Genomic DNA, 22722 nt, shown 5'->3' on the forward strand with positions numbered 1-22722 from the left:
TCATCCATTGTTTTTTTTTTCTGTTCAGTTTTCAGTTTTGTGTCTGTCGCACCTCTCCGCTCCTCTGACTTATGACACGGTTATATCCGTACTCCTTTATAAGACAGAAACGGTGAAATTCAGCACTACGCAGAGAAGTGCGTTGCATAAAAGAGGAGTGTGGAGGGGCTGTACACACTGAGCGGTTATTAAGAGCATAAACACCAGCTCTGCGTAAATCACGCTTCTGTTCTGAGACTATTGCCCGTGAACGGGCTCAATGCGGGGATGTTTCTTTTCTTTCACACTCGAGAAGCACGGACGACAGAAGAAGATGGAAAGTGTGTTTTCACGCAACTTGTCATCTTCAATTTTCTACCCGAATCGCTAATGGGTCAGATCAGCGGTAACCACCAACCCTGTTCCTGGAGATCTACGTTCCTGTCGGTTTTCACACCAACACTAACAAAGCTCACCTCGTTGAGCTGCTAATCAGTAGAGTCGGGTGTGCCAAGTTAGGGTCGAAGTGAAAACCCTGCAAGATGGCCGACCTCCAGGAACGGGATTGGTTACCGCCGGGGTTGACGTACGCCCGGTTCCCCCTCAGCTCTGCGGGTTCCGGCCGAGCGGCGAGAGTTTCGCGGCGCGGGCCCGTTCCAGCTCGGCCTCGGCCGAAGACGACGCTCCTCGTCGCTCTGGCTGCCCGGCCCCTCCCACCTTGTTCCCTCGCTCGCTCTGCATTCAGAAAGAAAAAAGGAAATCGCTCACGACGACAAAAGAAAAGACGCTCCTCCCCCCCGGAGGATTAGCTGAAAGAGGATGAAAAGTGTTTACTCTGCGCTGAAAAGCCGTCCTCGGCGGGCCGGGGATGAATTCCGTCAACAAGATCGCTGCCGGCCGGCGCATTCTCCTTCGGCATGTTTACACAGTCTTTTCTGTGTGTGTGTGTGTGTGTGTGTGGATTCATAATGCAGCGCGTCAAATCTGCAGAGAGACCGAGAACTCGCCGACAAATAAACTGCAGGGGTATTGATTTTTGTATTTTTTTTTTTTTATTTATTTTATTATTTTTTTTTACAGTGGTGTTTGAGATCTAACGTAAGAACAATGGATGACTTGCAACGTACACAGTAATTTGTTCAGTGTTATAATCAGCTCCTGCAGAGTTTTATATGAGTCCCCCATGGCCAGAGACACTCCATTATGAGCACCATTCCATGAGCCGGGGTCCTACATGATTTATGCATTTATGTCGTGCGGCTTGTTTTGAGTCAGTGAAGTGTTAAGGCGTACATGTACCTTTCACCATATATCCTCCAAATTCATTTTTCGTCCCCTGTAGGGGGGACTTGAGTCTCTGGTCTTAATCTCAAAAACTGTACATTTGACTTATGCTGAAAACCTACACCTAACAGGGGACATTCGGTTAAAATAAAATAAATGATATTTCTAAAAAATGTCTTCACTGGAACGTGTTTTTGTCCTCCATGACACTTGTATAGTGTCAAAAAAATTGCAGTGCTTAAACCCTTTTCTGCTGGTCTCAGGAGGAGAAATCCAATTTCTGAATCCATTGTGGGAAATGGCAGCGAGCTGGCATTTATATTTAATTGAGACGTATCAAGAATACCTGCCTGATTCCTCTACTGTACGGTGCCAATTTTTATTTTTTTTAAGAAACACATAAAGATGATTTCTGCGCAATAAAAAGCGTATAACGCATCATGAGATAATCATCGCCTGCAATTCACCGTTTCAAGGAGGGTTTTTAAAGCGGATAAATCTCACGTAAACATAATAGCGACTGTATGGGACAAATATAATTACCTCAGCCCACGAACGCGCGGGCCCGCGGCAGCCAAATTGGAGCGCGATCAAGCAGGCGTGCACCGCTGTCGCCGTATAAATAAGCCAAGGGCTGTGTTTAATCAAAGGGACTTGATCAGATCACCCAAGGACGTGTGCGGCTTTGCCGGTGCGGTCATTCGAAGGTGGGGACTCTGGGCCTAAGTAGATCGTCAGAGATCAGTTTGGGATCACGTGACCGCCGAGCCCAGAATCCCTCGATTGTCAATTTCCGAAATGCCCATATTCAGGGCTCATTGTTTACTCTCGGGGAAAAAAAAAGAAAAAGCGTTTTCATAAGCAAATGATTATGACGCGCGCTCTGTGTGCGGAACGGTGGAATGAAATTGTGCCTGGCCTTCGCGGAGGGGGTGCGGCTGGTGCGCGGCCAACGCTCTCCGAGTCCCCCCAGGGCCTTATCCCCGAGCGCTTCGAGCTGGCCGGTATTATTCGGGGAGCGGCCCCGCTGATGGATGACATTTCGCCGTGGCGCGGCGGGATTCTTTGACGGCTTCCGCTCGGGTTGAAAATTTTTTTTTTTTGTGTGTGTGTTATTTGCACACACGGCCACCGGGGACCGCGGCGGTATGCAAATGGCGCCTCCCGCTGTTTCTCTCGCGCTTGATTTGAACGCGGCATTTAAGGACCGCCCTCGCACAGCTTCGCCCGACCGCCCTGCGATTCCGGAATGTTCCGCGGCTCGTTTCCGAACAAAGAAAAATCCAAGATAAGTCACTAATAAGCACTTTTCATCACCCTTCAGTCCTGCGGTGTAATTACGAAATCCCATTGTATTATATGTATTAAGGTAAGTGTGTATAAAGAAATATGCGTAAAAGCAGCTCTTGCATTTCTAACAGGACAAAGGACTGCATGTTAAACATATGCGTTTGGGCAGAGTCCTCTTAATGCTTTGTAATGCTGTCTTTAATAAGATTTAATGAGTATTTATAACAGCCGTGTAATGCAAAGATTAACCTCATTTTTCCGTAATTATACATAATGGCAGACATTATGCAGTGGCACTTTGTTGCAGTCACCCTGCTTAATCATACATGCATTCATAAAACATTCCTGTTCAGTTAATAACACTAGACTCTATTCATCCTTTATAACGCATTTATCAAGTGCTGTTGACCGTTTATAATATAAAGCGCATTACTATACAGAAAGGGGTTTTCAAAGCATCCGTTGTCAAACTTTACAGAAACCATATATCCTGAAGCCTTCATAAAGCACATTTCAAATTACAAAATGACTTCTTTATGTATCTTAAGTTTTTGTGCAGGAAATGTAGTCAAGGGTTGACCTCAAGTCAGGTCACATTACATTTGATAATGGTGTCATATTTCATGCTAGACTAAATTTTTTCTGTGGTAATGAATCACATAGACGCTCGGAAATATAGAAATAAGATGTTATCTGTGTTTTATGAAGGCTTTTGGACAATATGCCTTGTGTAAAGCGTGACTACATCGTCTGACTTTATCCTGTCCTTAGGTCATTTGTCATGCGGTGTGAGATGTGTTTTTTTAAATATGAAAATTGATTCTCAATGGAATTAAGATTGATGGTGTTACCCATCTTGTCTATGAAATATTGCATAATAATAGCAGGTTTACTGTTCAGCATAGCAGTGAAAAGTACATTATAAAATATCTCTAAGTGGAAATACTGAAAGTAGCAATGGGGATTGACAAATCCATATGATTGCCTAGTCATTCTTATATTTTAAGCGCGTTCTTGTGCTGTAGAATTCCTCTTGTTGTGCCTTGCATGGGTATGGAAAACTTCCTTAAAGCAGCTAGAGCAGTAGTAGGGAATACCACCTGTCAGTCCATTCCTGTGTAATGCCACCTGTCCAAAGCACTGTCATATAAGCCCACAAGAATGCATTTGTTGCATCGTTTGCAATGTGACGGTGACAGGAAATGGCAAAAGGCCTGCTCGCCCAATCAGATTAAGTTATCTGAAATTGTAACCATGGTAATGGTTTTAAAACTCTTGCACAGCCCCTCTAATGAAGCATTTTTTATTTATCGTGCAGTAATCAGGTTTATGGGATTGTTTATTCGCTTCCACATTGTTACTGTACCTTATCGATTATGACAGCACATGGCCGCATGCTGCCCTTCCCTGGATATGATTTGTAGTCCATTTGGAATGGAGTCCTTTTTAATTTTTTTAGAAGCATATTCGGTCGTGCACTGGATAAATGTCTCTCTCTCTCTCCTCCACACACTCTATCTCTCTCTCTATCTCTCTCCCCCTCTCTCTCTCGGCCCGATGTGACAAGCATATTATTTTCCTCTCTTTCTCACTCTTTATATCTCTCCCTCCACTGAAATCGACTCTGACAACCGACACCCGAGAAAAGCTGTGAGCAGCAATGCATAATTCGTACTTCACTAAGAGCTGCAGGAAAACACATAAATATGTAAATGTTCCCCTAAATGAATTTAAAATTAAAATAAACGCCTACAACGGACTTGTAAAAGAAAAAGGCAGCAGCAATGTTCATTTTTATACTTTATTCAAATAAATTAATTAACATTTTTACATGTTGGTCTTTAACGGACATTTCACCATGGTTTTGAAGCTGAAGGTTACTTAATTTCATCATTGCCTTGAAAACACTGCAGTGCCAAAAATAGTTTTGCTTCCTCTGGTGTGGAAGCAGTTCCTTTTATAATGAAGGCCAGCTCTTTAATTCTCGATTGATTCCCTCTTTGTGTGCGAGCGCTCATCTCCCGATAGCTCCTTGTTGTCGAATAAGTCTAGCAGCTTCCCTTTTTCTGCTTTGGAGTTCAGCCTCCCCCCCCAACCCCCCCCCCAAATGTTCAGAGAGACAAATTCAACAATTACTCTGAACTACTTTCTTCCAAATGACGCACACAAGGAGCTACTAAAAATAGCTAGCCAGGCCCGAGCAGCGCGCTGCTGTTTAACCAGCTTAATATGAGAGATCGGGGGAGAGTGGCAAACAGTGAAAACGTTAGGCGCCAGTTTTCTTTTTCTTTTTTTACGTTGCTGTAAACATCAAGAAATAGAACCTGTTAAAAACGTGGTACCAAAGAAAGAAATAGAAAAAAATCTATTTGGAACAAAATATTTAAATAGAATTAGCCGGAACCTGAGTGTGAATGCCGAAAGGTTGAACCGAGGCTGTTTCTTTATGTAAAAAAGATCCCTCCTTTCCTTCCCGCGCGAAATCTTAAGCTCCTGCATTTCTTCCCTGGCTCTCTGCTTTAAACATGATACGTTACCGTGTCCTTTGGAAGGTGCAGATTTCAATGAGAGGGAGGAAAAAATGTTTTAATGCAAAGGATGTGGAAGCTGAGAAACATCTGCTCAAAGCTCGGAGAATCTGTTAGGTGCAGCCATGGTTAGGTATCTGTTCCAGTCATCATAAAAATGCGTCGTCGTTGAATGGGGGCTGGGAATTCCAGGTGGCACATGGCACTTCTGTACTTTGAGCTGCTGGAGTACTTTGAACGCTTTGATTCTGTTGTTCCTGTGAAGCTCTGATAATTATGAAAAAGATGTTTAATAATGATAATTTAATAATGAAACCGTCTGCTAGGGAAGAAAAAAAAAACCTGCAATAATAAAAGAAATATGATGTCCTGATGTTGTCCCGAACAAGACTAAAGCAGACATCATACTTCCTAATGCTGCAGTGCGCTATTTCCCCTTTCTGTGTGAAGTGTGCGTGCTGGTGTTAGTCTGGATAAACACTATTGTAAGAGATTATCCTTTGTCTGCTCAGAGCATGGGCCATGTCAGCCAAGGTCTAACTAGACTCTGCACTTGTGCTAACCAAGCCTTTAGTTTGGCAGTCATTCTGTTTTGTTGCCTATGCAGAAACAAAAGGGCAGTCGTGTTCTATTTAGTATTTAAAAAGCAGAACAGATTTAAAATGGGCTCTAATCAGTTCAGAAAGCACAAAATAAATGATGGAACACATGTATAGCAAATAAAACCTGTCACATACAATAGATTAAAATGCATTAAGTTCCCAAACTGAAGTCATAGCTGAAAGTGTCTCATTAAATATTAATTCAAACCTTTTTAGCGCACCTGGCTGTGGTGCTGCATAGTAAGTCCTGTTGATGCTTACCACAGAAACAAGGTCTGTGATGCACAATTGACGGTCTCTTTTCCTGGATGGGCAACGACCGCCAGTCCTGACTGCAGTGTGGAGCTCATCCCACCACTAGGGGGCAGTGTTAGAAAAGGTGCTATCGGGGAAGGAGGGACCTTGAGGGGAAAGGACAGCAAAGTTGGCTGGCGAAGTGATCTGGCAGGGGTGCGAGGTTTGATAACGGGTCGCGGCTGAGGGGCGGCACCGTTCCCCTCGCTCCACCAAAGCCCAGGACAAAAGCTCAGGCCTAATGAGGAATCAGTGAAGTGGCTGTGAGGTCAATGGCAAGCTGGTGCGCGTCAATAAAAGCCATAGAGTGGATGGTGTTTGCGTGTATCGCCGCTATACGCAGCTGGCCGCTGGCTTGCGAACGGGAAGCCATTCAGCAGAGTGGCCATAAGAGGGGTCGGCGGGATCGCTTCACGAAATCCCGCCTGTCAGGTCGGAGCGGGCGACTCGCCATGGGGTCACACCCGTGGAAGGTCGCCACTGAATCACCAATGACAAGGCGCCGTCCGCGCCACCTTTAAACATCAACCTGAGCTCGCGCCTCCCCCCCCCCGTCCATTAGCCGAATGAACGGAGAGCTCTACCGTAGAAACCAGCCCGCTCCCCCGTCACACGCACCAGCGACGCCAGCGACGGCCGAGGTCCTCTAACGTCCTCTAATGTGCATTAGGGCTGCGTTCAATCCATCAACTGACCAATCAGATTTCCCTTTTTGCATACCGCCCGTCACCAGGAAATTAACGCTCGGGGCGGGGGGGGGATTCGCGGAATCTGAACATGTAATCAGCCCGTTGACGGATGATCCGTGGCCTCGATAAAGCGCTGTAAATTCTCGCGGGCGCGTTCGCCGCACGCGCGCGTGTGTTTGCGTCGCGTTCTCTCTCCCGCAGATTAAAGCCCGTGTGACGGGTCAGGTTTGTGCCGGTGGCGTGTTAAACGCTTCCGCCGCTCCGCGCTCCGGTTTGTTTTCGATTCGGCGCGAGACAGGTGATTGACAGTACAAGAGCGCCCTTCCCATGATGCCGCGCTCGTGCTCCCGGCGGTGCGCTGCTCTGGGGGATTCGGGTTCTTTCCGCTTGAAGCTTTTAGCCGCCAGCCGACGGCGGCGGCGGCGGCTTCCTTTTGTTTACTTCCTGAGACTTCCCCTTGGTTTGCGAAACACGCAGTCCATCTTGAAGGGTTTCTCTACTGAACTGCCTGTGAACACACTTCAGAGGGTGGGGGGGGGGGGGGGGGGGTGGTAGGGGGGGGCTGTGTTTCATGCGTAGTTGAGTTCTGGTCTGTTCTGGATCAGTCTCGGTGAAGGCTGAGTTTAGTTCTGTCGTGACGGCAGACAGCAGCAAGGTTCAGTGTAGTTCTGTCGTGATGGGAGACAGTAGCACGGCAACGGCGAACAGGCTCTTGTTCTGGCTTGTTCAGTGCTGTCTGCAGTACATCCTGCCTTCAGGATCACACAGCAGCCTCCGCTGCACTAGAATCTGCCGCAGTGGAAAAAGCAGCTGTTTTAAAAATAAACAGAATACATTAGCACCCATCTTAGTTCATATGTAAGTGACAGATAATTAAGGTGTGCATGCACTGTTGGCATAGAGACTGTCACAGTGTTAAAGGTCCAGCAGAATCCAGGGGATTAACAAAGTGAGCTATAAGAGATTCTTCAGCTCGAGTTCAGTTAGTAGAACAATGGGAGATAAATGGATATTAGCAAAAGGTAAATTTGTACAGACACCAGAAAGAATTGAGATAGTCTGTAGGTAATCAGAGCTCTAGGTACAATTTAGTCAGGAAAACGGTGAGCATTGTTGGGCTGAATGGCCTGTTCTCGTCATTATGTTATGTTGCGTTACGTTACCTTACACTATGCTATGTTATGCTATGCTATGCTATGCTATGCTATGCTATGCTATGCAATGTTATGTTATGCTATGCTATGCTATGCTATGCTATGCTATGCTATGCTATGCTACGTTATGTTATGTTATGCTATGCTATGCTACGCTATGCTATGCTATGCTATGCTATGCAATGTTATGTTAAGTTCCGCTGTTGGAACACTGTTGCGGTTCTTTTATTAGCTCACTTCCTGTTCCCACAGGCTGCTGTAGTCGTGGTATCTTCTCTCTCTCTCCCGTGTCTGTCAGCGCTCAGCGGGGCGAGCGCTGAAGCCCCTGCCCTGTTATGGTAAGCGGTGAGACCCGTGCCCCCCGGCTCGAGCAGGCCGTTCGGCCGTTCGGCGGCTAATTGGGCCGAGTGTTCACATGACAGGAGCCTCGGCTCCAGCCGCCATTTCGGCTCGTAAACGCAGGAAGCGCTGTCTGAGACGCGCGCGCTGCTTCGCCTGAGGGGAATCTATATGATAGGCTCCCCTTGCTTTCTCCAAGTGTACGTGTCATACAGGAGACAGGTCGGTTAAAACATCCTTGTTAAAATACATTTCATGGCTTTTTTTTCATGGATTTTGAAAATCTCAGGCGCAATGATATAGTTAGAATCAATTTTTTTTAAATCTTCACTAATGAATTGAAGTGAAGTCAATGCTGGTCCACCCCCTGGCTATGTGGTGAAATGAGTTGCACATTGAAAGTCGGTCATTATTGGGTACTGCTAGTTAAGATGTGTGTGTGTTGCCATCAAATGAAAGCAATTCTTCGGGTTTCCATGGCTGCATGTCTGTGTGTGTGCATGTGTGGGTGTGCATGTGTGTGTGCGTGTGCTTGTGTGGGTGTGTATGTGTGTGTGCGCGGTGGTGTGCGTGTGTGTGTGTGTGCAGGTATTCACATACATATACATGAATATTTTGACCAACTTGGTTTTGAACTTGTCTGTTTGGCGACTGCTATGACTGTGTCTTTTGGAGTAAATATCTATTGGAGAAACAGGACCGTTTTCTTTTTGGAATTATGCTTTTTGTTAAATTGTATTAGGCAAGTTCACTGAATCATTCAATTTCTGCACCAGTGCCCCATTTAAGCCGTGTTTGGGATTCCAACAAATCCAGCACTTTTGAAAGCCAGAGAAAAAAGTGCTGAAGAGCTATCATTGCAGAAAGAAAATCAGAGAAGCAGGGGTTTATGAGCAACGGGCTTTAGGAGTGCTCACAGACAGTTGCTATTAGGGTGCCTTAACGAGATAAGCAAATTCTGAATCGTGAAATATGGTAAGTCAATACAACATGGATGCACTTACTTTAGGAAAAAAAATAGCAGTTTCATAGTGACATACAAAAATACGAAATAGCCCAGTAAATAAATGTTACATGCAATGTGATTCAGTGTGTTATGTGTGCAGACAGCTACTGGAATTTATATGTTTGAGAGCCTGTGTGTGTGTGCGTGTATCTGTGCATGTGTGTGTGCGTGTGTGCATGTGTCTGTCTGTGTGTGTGTGTGTGTGTGCATGCATGTGGATGTGTGTGTGTGTGTGTGCGTGTGTGCATGTGTGTGTGTGCATGTGTCTGTGCATGTGTGTGCGTGCATGCATGTGCGTGTGTGTGTGTGTGTGTGTGTGTGTGTGTGTTCTCTGATTTCCCCTAGATGGAAACGCGCTCCTGCTGTAACTGTGGAGCAGTCCCATCACTCCCCGAGCACACGATGTACAGCCCAGCTGACAGCTGCTTCTCACCCGGCCAGCAGCCAGCAGATCTGCAGCCGCTCGGCGCTGGAGGAGGCCGTGAATCTCCCCTCCCTGGGAGGCCCTGTACGAAAGCAGCCAGCGCCCACCCCCCCACCGCCCCCCTCCCCACGGGACTCCCCCGTCCTGTCATGGGCCATATTTCACCCAGGCCATCAGCACCCCTGCCTCCCACGCTCCTGCATTTATCAACACCACCACCACCCCCTCCTGAAGTTGACTCTGGGGCGAGGTAGCACCACTACACCACTCATCTGTTGTTCACAGGTGTGCCTGTTACCTGGATACGCGCTGGAATAGGAGCGAGGTCCAGAAAAGAGAAAAAAAAAAAAAGAAAAGGGTTTGACCAAAATGCTTTGGAACGCGCGTAAAGGTCACGACGAAGGTCAGCCGCGCCTTTCCCACAATGCACCGGGTCCGCAGCCGGAGGACCGGAGCTCCGCGTCCCCCCCCCCCCTCGTCGGGCCCCCTCTGGCAGCGTGCCCAGCCAATTTAATAAGAGCACGGGCGAAGACTCAGGACCGCCATCTCCCGCGAACACGCCATCTCCCGCGAACAGGCCTCGCCGGAGGGTCAGCGTTTTTAATATCCAGAAATCACGAGCGGGTTATGCACGATAAATATTTGGGCCGGACGCGTCGAGGCACTGCGACCCCGGGTGGTTGCTCCTCCTCCCCCCCACGCTGGCAGGTCTTATCCGCACACGGTGCGATGCTTTGCCCAGGCCCTTCCTAATCCCGCACGCCCCTGACACTCTTAGACAATCCCTCTTTATAAAACTGACACGCTGCCCTCCAGTTTAATCCATTTACTCTTATCTATAAGTGGGGCCGAGCTTATCTCCCTCCCTCCCTCTCCTCGGAAACGGTCGCTATGCGGCGTGTTATTATGGGATGCGCACGCAGGCGCCTTTCCCGGATCAGGTCCGCGCTGACAGCTCTAATGAAGCCGGGGGCCCTGTCGTCGCCTCGATAAACAAACAAACGTGTAAATAAATAACGGGGGGGGTTGATGAATTTGGCGGTACGGAAGCGGCGAACGACGGCGGAGATAACGTCCGCGTCGGTTTTAAAAAATGAGCGGCTGACGCGCACCAGCTGGCCAGGTGAAGGTGTGACCTTATTTCCGAATCGCCGACAGCCCCGGGAGAAGTGTTCAGAAGACTTTTTTAAAAGTCAAAACTTTAATAATAAGTGCACGTGGTAGCGCTCTTCATGAAGGTTCCATTAACTAAAGCGAGTTATAATGCATTAACTACCCGGAACAAGGAATGAACTAATTTGTTATCCGGGGCATTTCTTAACATGAACAAACCGTTTACTTGTGCATCTTGTTAGCTAAATGTTATTGAAGTATGATTTTTTCCCTTTCAGTTATCACATGTAATGTTCCATATACCAAAAAATACAAATAAAAAATATATTTCCTGACATAAAAAATTGATGTAACACTTGCATGACTTGCATCACACAATTTACACATAAGAAACCTTCTTGCTCAACCTCAATAGCTCTTATTCCACCTTTGTTAATGTGGCTCAGTTAACATGAATAAATGTTAATGGATTAGTTCATTCCTTGTTCATATTAGTTAATGCATTAACTTGTGCTAGTTAATGGAACCTTAATGTAAAGTGTTACCAGGCAGGTATGCTCTAAGTAATGTTTTAATGCTTTTTTTAAATTTGTTTTTTGCCAAACATCAGCTTTTTAATTCAGTCTGTTTAATAAGGTTACGCTTCTGTGATGTTTTAGTCAGAGAGAGTTCCGGAATCCCCCCTCCCCTCTGCTCAAACCCAGTTTCCGAGTCAATCTTTTTTTTTCTTTTTTTTCTTTTTTTTTCAGAGATTTTTCCGGAACCTTTACCGCTTTAAATATTCATCCCTGCGTGTTCCCTCTCGCTCGCAGCGAAATGTTTTGTCGAGAGAATAGTTTTTTTATCTCGTTCCTCGGCTGTTTTCGTTCCCCCCGACTCGCCTCGCTGGTGTTATCTAGGTCAGCTGACTCGCGCTGTTCCCTCGGATTTAAACAAACAAACAAGGGAGACGGTTATTCTTAGCAGGGAACCCGAGCCGGTCCTCCTCTCCTCCGGCTCCTGTTTTTCTGCATTAGCTGCACAAAATTAATCAGAAATTAATCAGTTGTGTTCTTTCTCCCCCCCCCACCTCAAGAAAACATTTGCGCTCCTTTAATGCATTTCATTTTCGTCCAGATAGGCCGTAAATCGCACGTATCCGATATCGTCCGAGGGGAGAGGGCCATAATTTCCGTTCGTTGGCGGTATGATTAGCCGTTAGCGCCTCAGCCTCTCGGTGGCAGTCCCTCAGGAAGTAACGGCGCACTTCAACCCGCCATTTTGACTCCCGGCAGCCTTTTAACGCGGCGCGAGATTAATGCGTCCGCCAGAAATCTTAGGGGCCGCCGCGTCGCCGCTGAAAGGGCAAGCCCCATTTAGAGGGGTCGATGAGATCGCGCACCTCGGCAGACTGTCATCTTCCCGCGGCGTTCCCTTTTAGTCACCGGGCAGACCGCCATCCGGCGAAGAGGCGCCTCCGTCTCGAGAGGGGATTTAACTCGGCGGGAAAATAAGTTTGCGTTCCGTTCCGGAGCCTTCCCCGTATTCGTCACAATAAGGCATTCCGCTGTGTCAGAAGCCGTTTCTCACCACGGCACCAAAAAACACCTACAATGAATGAACAACGTGTCTGTGTTGTTATATATATATACACGTAACTAATGCGCCTCCCCGATAACAATTTATATGTTTGTTTTCTTCTTTTCTTCTTCTTCCTGCAGCTAAGAAAAAAATATCCGGTTAATACTAAGGGGGGAAACAAAGCTCACAATGCTCATACTTTAATTCATCTTAACAAACGGCGATTATCTTTGGCGTTGTTTGCGAGCGATACCATAGAATTTAAATGCAGTCTGCCGTCAAGGTGACACGTGTATGGCAGCGGTTTCGCTAGGAGGGGGCTAACAAGTTCTCAGACTCCGGGAACGGAACTTACCCAGGCCTAACTTAACTTACTTACTTTTTAAGTAGAAAAATCAAGCAGTACTACAGTAGGAATATAAAGGTTCCTTTTTAAGAAGCCTTTGTTTCCATCCGTTCAAGTTCCGTGGCAAAGGAACGCGAAGCGAATGTAGCGCCTTTAACCTTCGACCGCCCGTAAAAGTAATCGTTTTTGAACGCGGTGTTTATTTATATTTTCCAATAATCCGACCGGGTTATGAATTCCTGATGAGAGTGTCAGCCTCGCGTTATCGTCAAATTGCAAATCTGTTTTGCGCGTCTTTCCCGAGACAGCGATAAAAAACAGAACAGGCTCTAATGAATGAGAAAACAGAAGAAATCTGCACTAATTGTCCTGTCTTCGCGAGCCGTCGCGGCCTGACGCATAATAAATAAATAGTCTGTCATGCCGCTGATTTAAAACACTGGACAGGAGGAAATATGCTTCATCCGTGGTTTGATATGAAAGAAAGCGACTTTTCTCCACTCCCTAAACAATCTTGTCAGGTCATTTATATGTTTATTTACTTAACAAGTTCCCTCTACTTTTGCGCACCATATAATACACGGAACATTCTCTTTGCTGTCTCCGCCGGTGATAGATTTTGTCTCCTCAGATTTTGTCTCGCTTTTGTTTTGTGGTTCTAGTTTTTCTCTGGTTCAGTACGCGCATTCATTTATTCGGTGGTGACTTTGTGTCGCGCATAAAATGAGGGGGAGAAACAGTGACACATTGAGTCACAGTGTGTGTCTTTGTCTTTAATGGAAAAACCTGGAGATGTGTGTTACACAAAGCCCTGAGCGTTGGTTTCACACCACACCGCGCTTTTCTGAGTTTATCCACCAACTGTCGTTTGGTCTGAAGCAGAGATCTCAAACTCCCCCAGACCCCGGAGGGCTGCGGCGTCTGCTTAATTGAAGGCTATTGATTGGCTAAGGCAGTGGTGGCCAAACCCTGTTCCTGGAAATCCGTCCTGGAGGTTTTCATTTCAACCCCGATTTGGCACACCTGACCTGATTAATTAGCAGCCGAACAAGATCTTGAGGTGTTGAATGAGGTGCGCTTTGCTAGGGCTGGAGTGAAAACCGACAGGACAGTAGATCTCCCAGGATCAGAGTTGGTTACCGCTGGGCTGAGGAGTCTGTGCACCTTGTTTCCAAGGCCTAAACCGACCGCCGACTGGAAGGAAACCACAAAAACCAGCGGCGACTGCAGCCCTCCAGGACTGGAGTTTGAGACCCCCTGTTCTACTGCCGCAGAGCTCTCACGGCTACAGCTAGGAGCTAACGGCTTGCTAATGCACCGCACTACGAGAGAGCATAACTGCATATTGAAGGATCTGACTGATTGTGAAGTTTTGTGGGGCAGAAAATGCCCGGCGCCAGCTGTGGCGTCATGGTTACCGGCCTGACAGTCGGCTCGGCGTCCCCGTTCTCGGCAGGGCGGACCGCGCCTCCTCCGGCCTCGCCGTCCCGCGTCCGGAAGCCGATCGTATTTACGGGCCCGACGTTTTCGCGTTTGTAAAAAATCTATCCGCGGCGAGAGCAAGCGGCGAGCGAGAGAGAGAGACGGCCATCGCCGGCAGCGGCGGAGTATCTGATCCTCTTTAAAAGGTCGGCCGTTACGCCGGCGGATCGATGCGGAAATTCATCCCGTTAAAACGCCGTTTATCCCCCCCGCACCCCCCACCCCACCCCACCCCCACCCCCAACCGGTTTGAGAACGGGCTCCGATAGAGTGCTCAGGAGCGCTAGCAGACAGTGTGTCAGCCCTGAAAAATCCCCCCCCCCCCCGCCCCGTACGTCCGATTGGGCAGGCCTGACGGTTTGACGGTTATTAGGCCACAGAAACAGAGGGAGAATTGTCTTAATCCCGTCCGGTTTGGAGGCTTTGATAAAGTCACGGGCGGCCAGGCGATTTTATACACGCCGGCCTTCATATCTAAATCACCCTCATTGTTTTCGGGGTGGGGGGGTCTGGGATCATGAGCCTCGGGGCTGTAAAAGGGAGGGAAGAGGGGGGTGCACGCGGGACGGGCCGAGACTACTCCGAACGAGCGGGGAAGGAGGACCCATCGATTGGCCGTGGACCGATCCTGCTAATGAACATAAACAGCGCCCCCCCCCCCCCCCCAAAACGAATGACTTCATCAAGCTGATTAGAATCGGTGGCCGGCCGTCCTGAGTGTAATTGTTTAATTTGTGGTGGTGCTGCGGGGGGGGGGGTGTTCTGTGGTAAGAGAACAGGAAACGCGCAGGGTTGCGTGGGGGGGATGATAGTGCTGTCCGCAAATTTATCTTCTGCGCCAAACGGTTCCTTCGTTGGAGACTTACTTAGAGAGAGAGAGAGAGAGAGAGAGAGCCCTTTGGTTTCCAGTGTATTAAGAAAATTAAATGCACCGCAACCCCTGTTCTGAAAAGCTAAATTACCATATATAAAAAAGTGCTTTTTCTTCCCCTCTCTTAGTCTGCAAGGTCGTCATAAAACTTTAACAAACTGCTTTCTTGTTAAAGTGACATATATCTTATTGGCGTACGCGGGGTGTATACGGGGGATATATACGGCTCAGTTCTGTCCATCTGGGATTAAATCACACTTCATCATTTATGACACACACCACTTTCATTCATATTTAATGAGTCAATGCACATAAGGCAGATGGATGTGGAGTAGTTCCCCCGGGGCCCGGGCTCCTCGTAACTCACTCAATAGGGCCGCGTCTGAGAACCGATCCGATTATCGCACGGATGATAATGCTGCATGCGCTCTGCTTTGTGTGTGTGTGTGTTCCTGCATGCACGTTCACGTGTGGGTGTGTGTGTGTGTGTGTGTGTTCCTGCATGCACGTTCACGTGTGGGTGTGTGTGTGCCTGCATGCATGTTCGTATGTGTGTGTGGGCGTGCGTGTGTGTGTTCCTGCATGCATGTTCGTATGTGTGTGTTTGAGTGTGTTGATGTATGCGTCTAACCTCTATTCAGCCTGCATGGCTGCAGTGTACTTCCTCCTTAAACTAATTTAAAGGTTTTTCTCATATAATAATAATTTATAATTTACGGTTATTGCAAACTGAAGCCTTGTAAGCACTGAAAAAGTGGAAAACTGCATTACGTTCACTGCAGAGAATGGAGTACCTGTCAATTTAAAGATGCAGAAGATATTCATTATGCATGGACTTTTTGGATAAGCATATTTCGTCTTTAGAAAATGTTACAGTTATAAATGATTAATAAAGGATTGATAACTGCATTACACTTCATCCATAATTCACTATCTGCGCTCAGTGCAACGTTAATAGGCTGTATTTTACTAAATGCATTGTGGGAGATCACGTTGGCCGAAAACGATAAGATCACAAAAAGTACTGGAGCTGCACAGTACATACTTCACCTCAGCAGTGCATATTCTACCCTTGGGAATGTTTTCTGTAATGCAGCCCTGATCTCCGTTATACAGTAACCATTTATTACCATTTGCTACTGTCTAAAAATGCGAAAAAATACAACAGGAGAACGAAACCATACAACGGCAGAACATACTGATAATCAAGCGGAACCCCTCGTTAAGATGTAAACGATTATTTCCCCTGTGCAATAGCAGCAAATATAGCCAGGCGACATAGCAGGAACTCGGAGCGAAATCTATTAATCAGACAGTTAATCACAATTTCAGTGTGTACACTAATGTAAGCGTGTGCTCAAAAAAAAAATGAAAGAAAGAAAGAAAACGGCAGAAAGGGTTAAAAAGATGCCTCTGGTTTCCGTTCCCGTCGAACTCCTCGATCACTTAATTGCTAACGCTGGGAGGATAAATTAATGCAGGCGACAACGTCTTGCCTTTTCAAAGAGAGAGAGAGAGAGAGAGAGAGAGGGAGGGAGAAATCCTGCAGGGCGGTGACTCTGGAGATGTGGGGTTTTTCCACCCATTTTTGTACCGCAACGCAAATTGCCCGCGCTCCGCCCCCCCCCATGCCCCCCACCCCCCCCCCAGACGGCACCGACGCGTTGGAAATGGGTTCCGCACTCAGCCGAAACGGTAGCAACCGCCGAGCCGTGAGGGGACGATTAAAATAATAATAATAAATAATAATAAATAAATAAATAAATAAACGGCGCGGCGGCGGCGAAGAAGAAGCCAGATCGGGGAGATAAGAACACTGGTAAACAGCGCTTATCTGCGTCTAATTGCTCCACGCCGCACGCTTAATCATCCCCGTCATAATCACGCTCACTCCCGCGCTACGATGCGATCAGATAATCCCGCGCGTTCGTCGCCACGCGGCTAATAACGCTAACCGGTCCCCCCCCCCGTTAGGCCACACCGCGCGAAGCCGTACTCCTCCCTCATTCCGGTAGAGAAGGAAACGGTTTGTCTGGATTTTTAGCGTGGCTCCTTGCGTGATCTCCGCGTTCGGCGGGAGCCTCCAGCGTTTCCGTGTCGCAGCACGGCGTCCTCATCCTCGGGGGTCGAGCGCAAACGGCACTGAAGAGACGCAGTCGCTCCTGTCCGGTCATCGAGCGTCAGCATTGACCAGAGCTTTTCAGAAGTGTTCTGCCGCGAGGAATATTCAATCCAAATATTAATATTGACCTGGCTGATGGTACAAGCCCGGCCACGCTTTGCCAATATGAATGGATTCATGAGAAAATAGATTTATTTTGTTTGTTTTTTTTTTTCTTTTTTTTGGCCAGCCAAACAGACCGCAGGAGCGTAAATGAAGACGTGCTGCATGCGTGGATGGATCCAGGTCTGTAACACAAGCATGTCGTGGCGATCGATTATTTTAATAAAAAAATAAATGAAAAAAAGATGTTTTGAGCGAGCCCTGTTCTCAGCCCTTTTAAGCAAGGCTGGCTGGACATGGCATTGATTTCCAATGGAATGCCGCATTTGCCAAAAGCGCCGCCCTGAAGTTATCACCGTGTCAATTCAGCGCGTCGATGAGGTACTTCTAACGGACAGACCGGCAGCGAATTGTAAAAGGGCTTTTTACTGCGGCCCTGTCAGATATCTGCTGAGGTGCATTAAAGGAGCGTGTCTTTTCTGTTCGCCATCCTTCAGCTGTGCAGCGTGCTGTGTCTTTTTCTCCATTTTCCCTCTCCCAGTTATAAACACTGTTCTTTTTTTTTTTTTACTGTGGACAGATTGTCCTTAATCTCGCCGTTGAGTAGGACAAGAAGGAGCAGCAAGGCTGTGTTGTTTTGGAACAGACAGCAATGCGGCAGTGCGTTGGTGAGGTGATGTGTAAAATGCCTTACGAAATCTCATCAGTGAACCCGATATTGTTTCCAGGTTGAGGTATTCTTTGTGTGAAACAGGGCGGGGTTTGACAGTCGCTGTACAGGGGCCATGTAATTTTGGTGTGCTGTTCTCTTCTTATTTTCCCAGAACTGGGAGTCGGCCTGTTCCCCCTCTGTCGGTTTGGGAGCGTGTAAGACGAACGGAACGACCGGAACGACTGGGAGAAGCTGACACGGGGGCAGGCCTCTTGGCCAAAAACCTTCCACCCCAGCTCAACCCGACCCAACCCTCCCCCCCGGCCACAAACGGGCCAATTACAAGCCTTCCTGAATGGCTGCCCTCGTTCCCATTGGCTCCGACAGTTTTCACTCCAGCTGAACTGTGTCATTGAGCAGCCCAGTATGCACTTATTTATTGCTTTATTGGTCAGATTTTACCATAGCGTGAAATTCGACCATCACTGAAATAAAGCAAGAGTTGGAGGATACCATTCACAGAACATTGGAACACACTATTTACCTGTCTCAATCAATGGAACTGTGTTTTCACGTTGCACACAGATCTCAGAACAAACAAGAGCCACACTTATCTGCGGTTAGCTTTGCCTGCAGTTGCAAGCCAAAAAAATATATTATTAATGTGACTTTAGAATGTGAGCTTAATCACACGTAGCCATTTAGGTCATGTCGGCTTGCAAGATGGCTGCAATTACTTCCAGGCTTGCTTGCTTGCTTGAAGGGTACAGCTGCACAGGATCTCTCACACTGGAGATAATTGAGGATGTGCGACTCAAACAGCGATGTCTCGGCTGAATAGGAATCTCCGCTTGAATGGGTTGCATGGGGAGGAAGCTTAAGATAAAATGCCCGCCAAAAAAAAAACCACACACACAAAAAAAAAAAAATCTAGGGCTGGCTGGTTCACGGAATGATTCCAAATCTGAAATGCTTTCAAATCAACCAAAGCGGTGGCTTAATATGTCTGATATGTGTTAATTTTAGAGATACTTTCTGCTAAATCACGTGCTGAAAAAATGTATTTTCTTGGTGTATGCATTGCAGTCGACAGCATTTATTTACCTTCCAGCACATGGTGGATGTTTTGTTATAGCCATCTACCCTGTTCAGGTTTTTTTGTGCCTGAGACAGAATGTGTACCTGATGCAGAATATGTTGTGCTGATTGTCATCTTTGGGTGCCTCAAGCATTCCTGTCAAGGTGGAGTATTGCAATTCTGATTTGGGCAGGTAAGTGTGACCACGCCAACGACACACAAGTGGTGTTCCATTTCTCCATTTTGGTCTCCTCGTTTTTCACCGTTGAACCCACAGCCGAAAGCCTGTTGCCGCAGAGCTTGTCTTCTCAAACCCCTTCCCCCCCCTCCAGGTCCCAGGGGACGTAATTCCAACCGCGATCCTGTCCGCAAAGCTCTGTCGGTTAAATAAAGGCCTTTTTTTTAGCTGAGCACCCAGCCCAAACAGCAGCTTATGCTTGCTGCATTCTTCCAGCACTGGGGATCAGCACCTCCCCCCCCGCAAGGAGCCTAGTTATACTTGATCAGCCTGGAATCGGCTCGGCCGAGAATCGATTAAAAATGTTTTTGTTTTTTTCTTTTGAGCACTTTGCAGGTTTGTTACTCCAGCGCGGCTAATACCGGTGACACGTCGTGATGCGAGCAGCGTTAGCCAGAGCTTCCGTTAATTATGGCGATAATCACAATAAACAAATCGCACCGACTTTCAGCAGCGCGATGCGGAGAAGGGGGACAACAGGGGAGCTTGTAGAGCAGCACTTCCCTGTGTGCACAAGACCGTTTGTACGCGAGAGCAAATGATTGCTTTTCTCTAAAGTGTTGGTGAAGGGACAGTTCTCCACATGGGGACATGTCTCAGACACACTCTCTCACACATACACGCACACATACACACGCACACACACAAACACACACACACACACCTTTGACATCATCCCGTTCGTCGCAGCGAACACTTCCGAGCCGCAGAGCCTAACGTAAGCCGCCTGGAGACCCTGAAATCCTTCCAGAAACCAACCGGTCAGCAAGACGCTATCAGCAAGAAGAACCTGTGATCCCTGCAAGTAATGGCCATGGCTGATGACCGCTGTATCAACACTGTGGAATCCCACACGGCAGCGCTAGGCTTCAGTCCTAACCTGCATTATTAATGGCTAACTTGGGGGAAGCAGGGAGTGTAAAACCCTTTAAGTGCGCCGAAATGACCACGAGCGACAGAATGTGGAGTTGCGCTGATGACATGGATTATCAGCGGGGGTCTCGGAGCTGTAATTTGAGGGCCCTGGTACAGGCTGCCCTCATTAAAGCCGTACAGGGTTTCCATCCGCGGAATCACACGGGCACATCCTCGGGGTCTTCGCTTTGATGAAGGACGTAATGTCCACAGTTCCAAGTTTGGGGTTGGCGCTTCCTTTTTTTTTTCTTTTTTCTTTTTTTTTTCTTTTGAAACGCAGCCGGGGGTCCTGTTGGGGCGGAGCCAGGATCTGGCAGCGGAGGGTCCAAAGATAACGGCCGCGAGAACTTGAAAGAGCCGGCGCCCACCGCACGGGTGTAATTGCATTTGTACGGTTTGTCAGTTTGGCGCACTCCTCAGATCTCGGAGGCAGCGCTGGGGTGCAGCGCCGGGAAACAATTCAAAAAAAGGAAAACTGCCGTTGGAAGCAAATGGGATTATGGGAAATTGAGTTTGGTGTGGAGGCCCGAGACGGAGGGGTAGTCTTTACCGGTCCTGACACCCAAACTGCGCTAAAACGCAGGCCCGGCTCCACTAGATTAAAACGACAGCGTTTTTGGGGCCAGTTCCTTAATGCCAGCTGAACACATCGCGTCAGGATTAGACGTGAGAAAGTGGCAGGGGCCCTGAGTGAGCTTGACTCGAAGATCGATATCGCACAAACCGCAACACCGTGTGAGTGCGTGTGTGTGTGTGTGTGTGTGTGTGTGTGTGTGTGTTTTTGTTTGTCCCTTACCTTGAGGCCTGACCCCCCCCCCGTTTTCTCTTTGGATCGTTTGTTTTTTTAGTTTGTGGGAACCGTTCGCTTGGCTGAAGGAGGGATTGACCTTGAGCTGACCCCGGCGCCGCCCGCGGACCAGCCGACGGCGCCAGGGCTAAGCGGTTTCCCGGGAAGCCGACCGCACAAACGCGGCTGTTTGGTGGCGGCACTGCGGGGGGGCCGCGGCGTCCTTGTTCGTAATTGCCAGCCGGGCGAGAGCTGGAAGCGAGGCAAAGGAGATGTTTCTCTCCTGTTTAAAGGGCTTCCAAGAATGAGGCGGGAGCCCTGGAAAGGGCCTGCGTTCTCCGGATGAGACGCCACATTATGTTACCATGGGGGGTCTGATTAATGAGGCCCCCGCACCTTCAAACAGCTCGGCTACTACCCGCTCTCTCTCTCTCATTCTCCCCCTCTCTCCCCTCAATGCCACCCTCTCCCCCGCTCTCTCTCTCTCATTCTCCCCCTCTCTCCCCTCAATCCCACCCTCTCCCCCATCTCTCTCTCTTCTCTCCTTCTCTCCCCTCGATCCCACCCTCTCCCCATCTCTCTCTCTCTCATTCCTCTCCTCTCTCAATCCCCCTCCCCCTCTATCTCTCTCTCTCCCTTTCCACCTCTTTCTCTCCCTCTCTTTCTGTCCCTCTCCCCCTCTCCTCCCCTCTCTCTTTTTCCACTCCCCCTTCCTCCTCTCTCTCTCTTCCCTCTGTCCCCCTCTCTCTCCCTCTCTCCTCCTTTCTCTCTCCCCCTCTCTCCCTCTCTCCCTCTCCCTCCCTCTCTCTCTCACACACACACACACACTCCAGCATATTGCACTCCGCTCTTTCTGCCGTTCTCTGCAAGGCTCCGTGGGCCCGCTTCACCAAACGCTTCGCTTCCGCTCTACGCTCCCACGAATCACCCTGCTTTCCCCACACGAGTCACCCCACACCGCGCTCCGCACACGCCGTAAAACAAGAAGGGTGGGGGAGAAAAAAAAGAGATTCGGAACAAATTAAAAGCGCTCTCACGTCTTCGCGCGTCGGACACACAGCGCCAGGAGCGAGCCGCCCTGTGAAGCCTGGCGTAGGCTCCAGCGGCTCGAGCGGCGCGAGCGGCGCGCTAATTGAACAGCGAGCTCCCGCGCCCTCTCGGAGAGGGAAGCCCCGGCCGGCCGCGACTCGGCTGTCTCTCCAAATGGCATCCCGGTCGTCAAATTTTAATTATTACAAACGGGGAGCGAGCGCCCGAGCTCGTTAGCTCGTTAGCCGGGGACAAGGGGAACGCGGGGCGTCGCCGCGCCGCGCCGGGTCAGGAAACCGTTCGGAGGTTCCCGGTGATAACGGGCGTGACATCACACATCCATCACGCTCGTTATGTCTCCGGTGCTGTTGGAGCCGCTGGTCTCTCTTCCCCGGCGTCTCGCAGGGTCGGACGCGCCCGTGTAAAATAGTTTCCGTGTCGTAGTTGCCAGGGAAGGAGAAAGGTCGCCTTCAACAGTCGCCATCTCCTTAGCGCTGGAATGCGCTGTGACGGTTATTTTCGTTCAAACGTCCTAGCGCCGGAGACAGGCGAGTAATGGAATGGTGGGGCTCCATGATCGTTATCTTTTGAACCGTCTGCTCAAGGTACTCCAGCATTCCGTACACCCCACACTGCACATGCAAGCCCACACTGAATAACAAATGAACTGGTTAAAACATATTGATATGTATATATATATTTAAAATCATGTTAAAATAGGCGTTTAAGCTTACATGTGAACAGTTGGGGGATTGGGGGAGGAGTACCTCTGTGTCTGATAGCCCCTAGTTATTCGCATTGTCTCCTGTAAGAGAATGAGTGCAGAAGAGATTGAAAT

The 22722-nt window shown here is 48.4% G+C and overlaps 1 long non-coding RNA gene across 1 annotated transcript in view; it reads left to right on the top strand.

Moving 5' to 3' along the window:
• The window catches only part of LOC135245600 (uncharacterized), a 157637-nt gene extending 147648 nt beyond the window's left edge, over positions 1–9989 (top strand). The window contains exon 4 of the long non-coding RNA XR_010327309.1: positions 9511–9989. This is a non-coding gene — a long non-coding RNA (uncharacterized LOC135245600). The remainder of the gene's footprint in view (positions 1–9510) is intronic.
• Positions 9990–22722: the final 12733 nt, after the last annotated feature.

This window comes from Anguilla rostrata, chromosome 19 (assembly GCF_018555375.3).
Source record: "Anguilla rostrata isolate EN2019 chromosome 19, ASM1855537v3, whole genome shotgun sequence".
Classification (NCBI taxonomy): Eukaryota; Metazoa; Chordata; class Actinopteri; order Anguilliformes; family Anguillidae; genus Anguilla; species Anguilla rostrata.